Genomic DNA, 11505 nt, shown 5'->3' with positions numbered 1-11505 from the left:
AGGTGGGAAGTTACCAAAAATAAGATTTTTTTTTAAATCCCAATACCTGCCCTAGGACTGGTCCTGTTCTTTCAATATAAAACTAGGGTGTTTTTCTGCAGATCTGTGGACAACAGCCAGTAGAAATCCAGTATTAGCTTGATAGTGACCAGAATCATTTTTTTTAACCAGAGAATAATCAAATGGAGAGCTGAGCTTGACAGGATAAAATTTTCAGTTAGTTGTAGGAGCTGTAGGATTACATGTGTAGGTTTCAAGAGAGGGTCCTTAGTAGTTCTATGTCTCAAAGTCTCCAACTACAACATTGTGTATAACACATGTCTGAATGTCTTGTAAGAGAAAGTAGAAGTAAGTGTGCATCAGATGTAGTGCTATCCCTTTTCTGGCATTAACACAGCAGTGCAAGTCTGACTAGTTAAGACCCGTATAATCTATTCTTAGACTAAAATCTCCTGATCATAGAGTACATTTCTAGTAGGTCTGCTTTTTTGAACTAATGCCAAAGGACGTCAGACAAATCCAGTAAGTAGCAAGCAAGGCAATTAATTGCCTTTACCTTTGCAGTTGCTCATTTCACTTTATGTCCTTGTAGTGGCTACACATTTACTAAACCACAGACTTGAATGTACTGAAATTTATGTTTTACAACTAAACTAAAATGTCTATTTTAAGCCACCATTCTGTCTGATACAGAAAACTTATTCTAGATGCTTACAGAAAACCCTCTCAAGTTCAGGATTTATAAGTTATCTCAGTCAGGTTTAAAACTCAGTCATTTTCTGGTATGTTCTTCTCTTTGCTAGAGCTGGTTCTAAACACCCTTGCTAATTCAGTGGAGTAATCGCCGAATCACTATCTCTCTGCTAGCCAACGTCCACATTCCATTCCAAAGGAGCAAGAGGACATACAGATGTTCTCCCATGTTACAATAAAGTACTGGAGAAGTCAGAGAGTTTGGGGAGATCTTTCATACTTAGACAAGTCTCAAGAGACTCTCCACAAGGCCTGTCATTATCTTCCATGTCATCCAAGAATCAAGTATAGGTGAATAATACCACTATGAACATGGGTACACACTATTTCTTTGAGATCCTTCAATTCTTTTGAGTATATACCCAGAAGTGGAATTGCTGGATTATATAGTATTCTTCTCTTCAATTTTTTCAGGAACCTTCCAAAGCAGTTCTCATTTTAAATTCCTACCAATGGTGCACAAACTGCCAATTTCTCCACATCCTTGTCAACACTCATAATTTTCTGTTTGTTTTCATACTAGCTATCTTCATAGATATAAAGAGATGTTTCATTGTAGTTTTTATTTGCATCTCCCTAATGATTGGTGATGTTTAACAACTTTTCATGAGACTTTATTGGTCATTTGTATATCTTCTTTGGAGAAATATCTATTTAAATTCCTTGCTCATTTTTTAAGTCAAGCTGTTTGTTTTCCTATTGTTGAGTTTTAGGGGTTCTTCATGCATTTTGGATATTAATCCCTTATCAGGAATATGATTTGGAAATATTTTCTCCTTCTCTGTGTATTGCCTATTCTGTTGATAGTGTCATTTGATGCACAAAATTTAAAAATTTTCATGAAGTCCAGTTTTTCTATTTTTTCCTAGCACCATTTGTTGAAAAGACTGTCCTTTTTCCCACCGAATGGTCTTTGTACTGTTATTAAAAACCATTTGGCCATATACATGAAGGTTTACCTATGGACTTTGTTCTATTACATTGGTCTATATGTTTTTCTTTAGGTCAAACACATTGCTTTCTTACTTTAGCTTTGTAGTAAGTTTTGAAATAAAAAGTGTGTGTCTTTCAGCTTTGTTCTTATTTTTTCAGGATTATTTTTTTCTCTTCAGTGTCACATGAAATTCCATGTGAATTTGAGGATGGGTGTTTCTATTTCTGCAAAAACGAAGTTATTGATATTTTTACAGAGATTGCATTAAATCTGTTGATCATTTTGGATAGTACTGACATCTTAGCAATATGAAAGTCTTTCAGTCCATGAACAATTAATGTCTTTCCATTTATTTGTGTCTCTTTTAATTTCTTTAGAAATGTTCTGTAACTTTTATTGTACAGCCTTTTACCTCCTTGGTTAAGTTAATTCCTAAGTTTGTTATTATTTTTGATGGTATTTTTAAATTTTTTTTTAGATTATTCATTGTTACTGTATATAAATGCAACTGATTTGCATGTGTTGGTTTTGTACCCTGATACTTTACTGAATTCACTATTAATTACAACATTTTTTCTGCATATTGTAGAGTTTCTCACATGTAAGATCATATGATCTATGTACACAGGTCATTTAATTCTTCCTTTCCAATTTGAATGTCTTTATTTCTTTTCCTTGACTGATTGCTCTGACTAGGACTTCCAATACTACTTAAAAAAATTTTTTTAATGTTTTATTTATTCTTGAGAGAGAGAGACAGAACATGTGTGAGGGATGGGGAGAGAGAGAGAGGGACATAGAATCCAAAGCAGACTCCAGGCTCTGAGCTATCAGAACAGAGCCCGACGTGGGGCTCAAACTCATGAGCTGTGAGATCATGACCCGAGCTGAAGTCAGATGTCCAACCGACTGAGCCACCCAGGTGCCCCACAATACTACTTTTAATAGAAGTAGAGAAAGCAGGCATCTTTCAAAAGCTTTTAGTCTTTTGTCTTTAAGTATGATATATACTGTGGGTTTTTCATGTATGGTTTTTATTGTATTGAGGTAATTTCCATCTATTCATCATTTGTTGAGTGTTTTTAATCATGAAAGTCAATTGAACTTTCTCAAATTTTTTTTCTGTATCATTTAGGATGATCATGTGCCTTTTCCCACCTTATATTCTGTTGATATGGTGTATTATACTGATTGATTTTGCTATGTTGAACCATCTTTGCATTCCAGGAATAAATACTACTTGGTCCTGGTGTATAACTCTTAATATGCTTCTGAATTTGGTTAGCTAGCATTTTTTCAGGATGTTTCCATCAATTTTCATTAGGGATATTGGTGTATAGTTTTCCTTTCATGTGGTGTCTTTCTCTGGTTTTATTTTTCTTTCTTTGAATGAGCTATGCTTTCCTGTTTCCTTGTTTTCCTTGTGATCTTTTGTTAAAAACTGAATATTTGAACCTAATAATGTGGTAATTCTGGAAATTAGATTCTCCCCTTTCCCATGGTTTGTTGTTGTTGTTGTTGCTGTTGTTTAATTTTTGTATACAGCCTCTGTGCCTAAGGTATAAACCTGAGGTCTTCTCAGTTCTTTTATGAGCCTATACCTTCCCCTGGGTATGTGCAGTGTCTTTCTAATTTCCCCTATATATTCAGGGGAAATTCTTCTTGAATGTAGTCACTCAGCCCAAGAGAAATAACTTGTAACAATGGCAGAAGTAGGACAACAGTGGATGCTCCCTTATTGTCTTCATCTCTATGATTACAAGCAGCAATCAGTGATCAGAAGATAGATACATGATATTTGGATGACAGGGTCTTTTCTGCCCACTCTGGCTCCACGAGCTGTGTATAGGCTGCTCTGGGACCACATGCACAGTTGCCTTCCAAAGGGCTAATGCTTGGGGAATGGGTAGCTACTACTGTGCTAAGACCTGAAATTGACTAAAATTAGCCACAATTTATCATTCACGCCTCTTCATGGAAGTTGTGAACCTTTAGTAGACTCCTGAATTCCAAACCAGTGACATCAAAGAGATTCTTCCAATACAGCTGTTATATTGGTGGGGATAGATTTCTGGTGCTTCCTGTTCTGCCACCTTCCCAGAAATGAAATTCAATTTTTTACCACTGCTTTTGCATTTATTAAGAATGTGTATGAGAAACAGCTATAAGAGAGACATTTTTTAGCTTCTTCAGAACTTTCTACTATATTATTCAATAATCATTATAAGGAAAATGTATAATACATTTTTACTATTTTATTTATTCATGAACAGTTTTATGTCTCCTGGAGTATATAGGTATGCAGTCTGTGATCTGAGGAGTGCTTTCAACCTATCTAGTCTTACTTGTGTGTTCATTGCCAGAAAGTTTGGGGCTAAAATGATTGCATAATTATTTCTTTTTTTTTTTTTTTTTAATTTTTTTTTCAACGTTTTTATTTATTTTTGGGACAGAGAGAGACAGAGCATGAACGGGGGAGGGGCAGAGAGAGAGGGAGACACAGAATCGGAAACAGGCTCCAGGCTCTGAGCCATCAGCCCAGAGCCCGACGCGGGGCTCGAACTCACGGACCGCGAGATCGTGACCTGGCTGAAGCCGGATGCTTACCCGACTGCGCCACCCAGGCGCCCCTCATTTTTTAAATCACTGTTTAATATCACTCCTTTTATTCTTTTAATGGAACAAAAATATCTTTATTCTCCAACTAGACTGTTTTTTTTTTTGTTTTGTTTTGTTTTTTGGTTTTTTTTGGTTTTTTTTTTGTTTTTTTTTTTTTTTTGTCATTTATTAGACTGTTTTATACTACATTTTAAACAAGGTCTGTTTATTCTTTATCTGTTGTATAATTAATGCCCTTATTCCTTCTGCATTATCCTTCAATCACCACCAGTTTATAACCTCTTAGTTCTGTATTTATTTTGGATACACTTTTTTCAGCTTTTTTCAGCTTTATTGAGTTATAACTGACATATAAATTGCAAGATACTTAAAGTGCACAATGTGATGATTTGATATACATACACATTGTGAAAGAATTTTCCCCATTGAGTTAATAAACACATCCATTACCTCACATATTTACTTTTGTATGTGTGTGTATGAGAACATTTTGTTCTACTCTCTTAGAGAAAATGTTAATGATATTACACAGTGTCATACATCAGATCCTCAGACCTTATTCATCTTATAACTGACTTTGTACCCTTTTTCCAATCTCTCCCTATTTCTCTTACCCCCCAGACCCTGGCAACCCCACTTTTCTACTCTTTATTTCTATAAATTTGACTGTTTTTTATTCCACATGTAAGTGATCCCATGCAGTATTTCTCTTTCTCTGTTTGGCTTATAATGCCCTTCTGGTTCATCCATGTTATTTCAAATGACAGGATTTGCATTTAAAAAATAAATTAATAATATTTCTCTGTGTGTGTATGTATCACATTTTCTTCAGATGTTTTTTATTAAAATTTTTTAATGTTTATTTTTGAGAGAGAGAAAGAGACAAAGTGTGAGGGGAGGTTGCAGAGAGAGAGAGAGGAGACACAGAATCCAAAGCAGGCTCCAGGCTCTGAGCTGTCAGCACAGAGCCCAACATGGGGCTCGAACTCATGAACCATGAGACCATGACCTGAGTTGAAGTCGGACACTTAACCGATTGAGCCATGCAGGTGGCCCACACATTTTCTTTATTCATTCAACAATTGGCAGACAATTAGGATGTTATTCTATACCATCCATTTCTTTACATAGCTGACATTTTTAGGTTTTACCTTTATTCTTAAGTATCTAAATATGTTTTGAAAGGCAACCCAATCCCTTCTGGAATGTAAAAGTTTATATGAATTATAAACAAGAAAACTTACTGCAAGCATAGTAATAAGTGTCAGTGTAGCAGGATTAGCTTCATCAAATGTAAACTTAAAGGATATCTTGTGGATAATTAATAGTCTACTGTAATCATCTTCTCACAGTGCATTCAGTATTAGTTTTATTCTCAATTATTTTAAAAATTAAAATTACAGTAAAAACTTAATTCGTCGATCAGCTTACCTAACATTTGATTGTTAGTATACTGTATTAGCAACAGTGTCATGCTTGCTCACTTAATCCCTAACTCCTAAACTCAAATATATTCCTTCGTTTGTATCTTCCATTAATTCCAGAGTTCCCTTTACTTGCCTATACCTCACAGGAAGACAGTTTCTCTTTTATTATACAAATGTTGCTTTACTTTATATCATGATGTATTTTTAAAACGTCAGGTATAAGTCAATCTTTCTTTTATTAATTTCTTTAATGTTTATTTATTTTTGAGACAAAGAGACAGAGCACGAGTGGGGGAAGAGTTGACAGAGAGGGAGACACAGCATTCAAAGCAGGCTCCAGGCTCCAATCTGTCAGCACAGAGCCCTATATGGGGTTTTAACTTAGGAACCATAAGATCATGACCTGAGCTAAAGTTAGGCACTTAACCAACTGAGCCACCCGGTGCCCTATAAGGCAATCTTTTAAGATTCAATTGTATTTAAATACATAAATTCTGTACTTTTAAAGCATTGAGCAGAAAGTATTGTGTGTGTGTGTGTGCATGTGCGTGTGAATTGAATCATCATTTTGTAAAGTTTCATAATTACTGGCTTTTAATGTGGTTCAAGAATTTTCAGTTTTATCTGTATTTTTTAACTCATGTTAGGTTATTATTATTACTATATTTGTTGCATTTGTTTCAAACCCAAAATATTCATTATTCTGATTGTTTAATTCTAAGAAACTATAATAGATGGTCTGTGTTTCATTATGATCTCCAGCAGTTTAGGAGTGAACTTGAAAAGTTTGGATTAAGGTTGACCATGTAAGTATTAACATTTAGCTGAGCATGTCAGAACAAGCAATTTGGGATTCATTTGGTGAGTGATGTTGGAAGCAAAAGTTGGATAGAGAATTAGTTACTTATTGGGGAATTAAAATGTAGCTTGAGTTTGAAAAGACTGGAAAGAAAGAAATCTGATGTTTTGCCATATGCTGGTGTTGGCTGGCATCTGTCTCTACAGCTAAGAAACATATTTTGTGGGAGTTCAGGAACTAGGCCATTAAATGACTCCATGAAAATATACCAGAATCATAAATAACATCATTGACTATTAAAGTTGGAAAGGATTTTTGAGACTATCCAATATAAGACTTCCATATTTTAGATTAGAAAATGATAGACCTAAAAATAAAGTGATTTCTCCAAGGATAAGTGTATTTGTAGCAATGTTTGAATAAGAATTTCACTTAGCTTTGTGCAAATATTAAATATCTCTCTTTTAAACTCAAAATGGAAAACTTTGCTTCAAATCCTCCCATTTAACACCCCTCTGTTTCTATGATATACTTCTAGCTCTCGTTAAACATCTCAGAAATAACATCAAGATGATACCAATAAAGATGTCCACACTGACCATTTCCAAGAACTGAAATCAGTTTCAAGAGACAGCACACATGAATGAAGTTGGCTAGAGCTTTTGGTAATCTTGAACTTTCATGTTCCCTTGGAGTTATTGTCCCTTATATTTTCTTTTCAATTTATACATTTACTCAAATATATTTTGTATCCAGTCTTGAGATAATTTTCTTAGTTTTTTTTTCCTTTGCTGGGAATGAGTGATGTTTTATCAATCGTTTAATTTCTCACAGGCAAGTTGTTAATGGTTCTTTAACTATAATTTGTCAGTGGGAGAACATATCAACTAGACTTTTGTTACTGAAGTATGTTCCATAGATCAGCAGAATTGATGTCATCTGGAACTTGTTACAAATTCAGATTCTCAGGCCCTATCTCAGACTTTCTGAATGAGAATCCACATTTTAGCACAATCCCTAGGTGGTTCCTATGAATATAAATGTTGGAATTACTGAAGAAGATCAATACAATTTTTGTAGATACCAAGATACCTACAGTAAGACCCTCTGTTATTGACAATTTTCAGTAAAAAGGAATAAAATAAGAAAGGGACAGCTAAACATGGGACATCCGATACACATGGATTAGACTATTTTTAAATATTTTATAGCTCCTTCTGTTATTAATTTAAGCAAAACAAAATTATAGTCTCCAAAGCCACATTATCTGTGTTAACAACATGGATTTTTCATATTTTAATACCCAAAGTTATGCAGATTTCCAGAAACAGAGTGATTATTTAAATCACTGAATGAATGAAAATGGCAACTCCGGGACAAGATTATAGCTGAGAGGTGGGAAGAAACAGTGCAGGAGACTGAAATACTTTTGAAAATTAATCATTTATAAGATAATAAATTCATATGTCATTATCTCATAAATGGAGTATGTTATAGACCTGAATACTCCCCACTCTTGCAACACATGTTGCCTCAAGTGGTTTTGTCAACAAAAACATAGGACATGTCAATCAAAGGAATACCCATTCTGCTTTCTACCATATTGGCAGAAACAATCTACCAATCTAAAGTATATATATGTCTTTGATTTGATTGGGTGTTTATAATGGGTCAAAGTAATTATTTTAAAACATTTTTTTAAGGTTTGTTTATTGAGAGAGAGAGAGAGAGAGAGAGAGAGAGAAACAGAATGCGAGCTGGGTAGGGAAGAGAGAGAGTGAGACACAGAATCTGAAGCAGGCTCCAAGCTCTGAGCTGTCACCAACAGAGCTCGATGTGGGGCTCAAACTCACAAACTGTGATATCATGACCTGGCCGAAGTCAGAGGCTTTACCGACTGAACCACCCAGGGGGCTCTGATTGGTAATTCTTCTTTTAACATGTTTGAGAAAGATAAGGAAATCTGGTGGAAGAGAAGCATTGAGATTATCATACTTTTGCTTCTTTTCAACAGAATTTGCTCTAGGAACCATCTACTTTAGGGAGTTAGTAAATTATATGTTTACTAAAACAATAGTCTATTATAGTAGGGAAAATAAGACCTACTTTTAAACAATTTCTATATTTGAGTAGCTGCATGGCATATCTTTCAATCTAGGTAGTCTGAGTGATAAACCAATGACAAATGCTATAAGGTGATTGATGAAAGCCATCATATAATTCTAGCCAATTGTCAGGACAATGATGTGCCACTGATCTCTCAGACAGATACAGGTGAACAAGTATCCACTATTGCAGTATTTTGATTGTAACTTGTAGAAAAAAGGTTACGAAATAGTTTCATTTCTAGGAAGAAACGCATTATTTATACACTTATATCGGCATATGCTACAACTGAAGAATTACAACTGAAAAGTCAGAAAGGAGGATCTTTTTTATTTTATTTTATTATTTTTTTAAATGAGGCTCCATGCCCAATGTGGGACTTGAACACAGGACTGTGAGATTAAGAATCGCATGCCCTACTGACTGAGTCAGCAGGTGCCCCAAGGATTGTATTTTAAATTGTTATTGTTCCTATTTCTAGTCTGTATTGGACTCAAAATAGGATAAAGCTTCTAAACACACAGGTGTAATGGGAGTGGCTACTACAACAATTATCATTTTCCTCTATACAACAAATGTTAGCCATTCAAGCGCAGAGATTATCATGATAATGGCTAGTGGAGACCTACAGGGCAGGAAACACCACCAATGTGCATGCTGCCTTTTCAAAGGAGGCTATAAAAAAAGAAAAGGGGAGCTAGCTATTTTCTTTAACAAAATGAGATGGCCAAAATAGATGTTTTATTAAAGGAAATTATTTGCCTCAATGTGTTATTCATGTTAAAAAACTCCACAAGTATGTGTTCAGATAATGAATAGTGGATGAGTGAATAGCTTTGGTATCAATAAACTCAAAGAAAAACTCTTCATATTTTCTTCTATTTAAATAAAAATGGTAAATAACTGTTTCAAATCTTTGATTAATAAGCAAGTGTCCTAGTCAGTTAATAAATACTAGTATTATGTTCATTTAGCAGGAAGTTGTTAATCTCCTACTAAATGTCGGACATTGTTTTAGGCTCGGAGTGTGTAAAAATGAATAAGTCACATTCATTGACTTAAGAAGCTCAGGGTCCAGTCAGAGTGCAATTAATGCTATGCCCAGCTCTCTCTTTTATACACAAAGCACTCATTTTTCCAGCTGCTGGGCGGGTTGTTGACTCTTCCCTGGATCCCTCTCTGAGAATTTCCCTTAGCTGAAGAAACCTGTTTGATGTAATATCATATCCCTTCCCCTGAGGTAGTCCACATCCAATGAGTAGTTGTTATGGGTGAATAAAATTCTGCCTCCCTTGCCTGAAGGCAAATAACTGTGAAGTAGTATCCCAGGAAGTCCTGAGGATTTGGTTGAAGCCTGCACTGTCACTGATTTGCACCGTAACTCTTTCCTTTACCAAAACCTATACCCTCATCTCCCAGTTGATATTGCTTCCGAGGGCTCCTCTGACAAACTCCTTGCACAAAAACCTCCATCTCAGAGTCTATTTCATGGAAAACACAAACTGAGAGCATTGATACCAGGAGGATGTCATGTCTGAGAGAATGGAGATTTGGAGCCAGCTGCAGGGCAATGAAGTGCCATCATTAGTGTATGTGGAACACTAATTGCTCTCGGAATGTTGTAGGAGTGCAACTGTCAGCATTTTCATGAGGGGTAAGCTGGGATAGGATACTGGTAAAAGAAACGATACTAGCCAATACAGTATCGTGGGCTTTTAAGAGTATATACAAAATATTAACTATATAGGCAATAGGAATCTGGTGACCTTTGCTGAATGACCCAGGAATATTGAGAAAGACTGAAAAGTTCAGGTTGTTGAATCACCAAGTGAAGGTAAAGTGTGAAAATTAGAGTAGCTCCGTGGCAGCGTAATGAACAGCATAACGAAACTCTCATCTCCTGCAACCGCAGGCCAAAAAAAGCTGAGGGTCAGGCCCAGGACATAATTACTAGAGTTTCATAGCTCCAGGGAAAGTTGAAATCCCTGCCCCAGCAAGTATGGTCTGTTAAGATCATTGTCCTGGGTGGAGAAAGATGGGGACCCTAAAACATAGAATTGAGTATATATAGGATGATAAATTCAAAACACTGAGGTTCTATAATACCTTGAACTCTCTGAACCTACACCATGAGAACTTGGATCGAAGAAAGTTACCAAAATAAGTAATAAAACACTGTGCCCCATGGTCACGATAGATGGGCAGTCAAATAGATTGTCAGAAGGTTAAGGGTTGCCATCACCCCAACAAGTCTCAATCCTTTACCAAGTTGCTGGTAGTGAGGCAATTTTCAGACCCGTGATCTACTGATTGAAGGAGGAAAGCATAATCTTTAAAAATCTAGTACTACCGGGGCACCTGGGTGGCGCAGTCAGGTAAGCACCCAGCTATTGACTCCAGCTCAGGTCATGATGTTATGGTTGGTGAATTCAAGCTCTGCATCAGGCTCTGTGCTGGCAGTGTAGAGCCTGCTTGGGATTCTCTCTCTCTCCCTTTCTGTCCCTCCCCCACTCATGTGCTCGCTCTCTCTTGTGCGCTTTCTTTCTCTCTCAAAATATATAAGTTTGAAAAACATCTAGTGCTTCTGGGCATAACAGGACAAATGAAAGGACAAATTATTGCCACTTGCATCTTCCATTACTAAGAAAAAAGCATAATATCTAAGTAGACCTCTTTGGCTTTTGTAGGCAATATATTCCAATTTGGGAATATAATGCTCTAGCCCAATTTCCAAGTGACACCAGCTGCCAGCTGGTAGAGGCAATCTGATCTAAGAAGTGACGAAAGTCAAAGGAGCAGCTATAAATCTATATTATAAAGCATATGACAGAGGTAAGCAACAGTGCCACTAAAGCATAGTAAAAGTA

The sequence above is a fragment of the Puma concolor genome, chromosome C2 (assembly GCF_028749965.1).
Source record: "Puma concolor isolate L17-30 chromosome C2, mPumCon1.1.hap2, whole genome shotgun sequence".
Taxonomy (NCBI): domain Eukaryota; kingdom Metazoa; phylum Chordata; class Mammalia; order Carnivora; family Felidae; genus Puma; species Puma concolor.
Note: the sequence above shows the minus strand (reverse complement) of the source record.